The sequence below is a fragment of the Orycteropus afer genome, unplaced genomic scaffold (assembly GCF_000298275.1).
Source record: "Orycteropus afer afer isolate SDZICR_OR568_19922 unplaced genomic scaffold, OryAfe1.0 scaffold00158, whole genome shotgun sequence".
Classification (NCBI taxonomy): domain Eukaryota; kingdom Metazoa; phylum Chordata; class Mammalia; order Tubulidentata; family Orycteropodidae; genus Orycteropus; species Orycteropus afer.
The window spans coordinates 1,144,884-1,146,574 of NW_006921745.1; positions in this window are offsets into that span (position 1 = coordinate 1,144,884).

The following is a 1,691-nucleotide window of genomic DNA, read 5'->3' on the forward strand; positions in this document are numbered from 1 at the left end:
CATCAAAAAGAATACCCTATGTGTAATTGGAATTTCAGAACAGAAAGAGACAAATAAAATCACAGAAAAAAATGGTTGAAGACTTGTTGGAAGAGAATTTCCCTGGTATGATGAAAGATGAGAATATATCCATTCAAGAAGTCCAATTAACCCCAAACAGGACAGACTCCAAAAGAAAATCACTGAGATATATCATCATCAAGCTCACCAAAACCAAGGACAAAGAAAGAATCCTGAAAGCAGCATGGGAAAAATGAAAAGTTACCTACAATGGGAAATCGATAAGACTAAGCTTGGCTTTCTCAGCAGAAACCATGCAATTGAAAAGACAATGGATGGTGTATATAAAACCCTGAAAGAAAAATAATTTCTATCCAAGAATTATATACCCAGCAAAATTGTCCCTCAAATATGATGGTGAAATTAGGATATTTCCAGATAAGCAGAAATTAACAGAATTTGTTCAAACCAGACCAACCTTATAGGAGAATCTTAAGGGAGTTCTTTGGACAGAGAGAATCAACAATATCAAACAACAACTGACCATTAACACACATGATGACATAACCCTGAAACCAACCCATATGGAAGTATCCAAAGTAATTAAGCCTATAAAATTGTAAATAGGGAACTAGAGGCATCAGTTGACAAATGAGGACAAATACAAACCCAAAAGAGGGAAAATAATTGTGTAGTTACAGAACTTATAAATTGTAGGGAAGTCAAGACAAAAGCAAGATAGAACAGACTACCCTAAACTTGGGAAGAAAAGTATAAGTCATAGGGTAACCTCAAAGAAAAATGATAAACCTTCATATCAAAATAAAAAAGAGGATGAACACAAATATTTAGCAAATACCAAAACAATAACAGTGAATGAAGTGATAACATGATTCATAAACAAAATAAGCTCAGCACAGAAAATTATATGGAACAAAGAAATCAGCAATACCACAAAAAAGCACATAACAAAATGACAGCAATAAATGCATACTTGTCAATAATTACACTGAATATCAATGGATTAAAAGCACCACTCAAGAGATGGAGAGTTGCAGACTGGATAAGAAAACATATCCTATCAATATGCTGTCTATACACACCTTAAACACAAAGACAAAAATAGACTAAAAATTAAAGATTGGAGAAGAAATATATCAATCAAATGGCAACCACAAAAGAGCAGGAGTAGCAATATTAATTTTGGAAAAATTGACTTTAAGACAAAAACCACCATAAGAAACAAAGAAGGATGTTATATAATGATTAAAGGATCAACTGAACAAGATGACATGACAGTAACAAATATCTATGCATTCAATGAAAGAGCCTTAGAATACATAAACCAGAGTCTAACAGAACTGAAAAGACAAAGATGACTCCACAGTCACAGTACACTTTAATACACCACTTTCAGTCACAGATAGAACAACTGGAAAGAAACTCAAAAGAGACACAGAAGAAATAAACAGTAGAATCCACCAACTTGACCTTACAGACATCTACAGAGCACTTCACCCAACAACAGCATAATATACATTCTTTTCCAGCACACATGGAACATTTTCCAGGATAGACCATATGTCAGGCCACAAAGCAAACCTCAATAAATTTAAAAACATTGAAATACTGTAAAGTGTCTTCTTAGATCAAAATGCTATAAAATTAGAAATCAACAATAGGAAGATCAA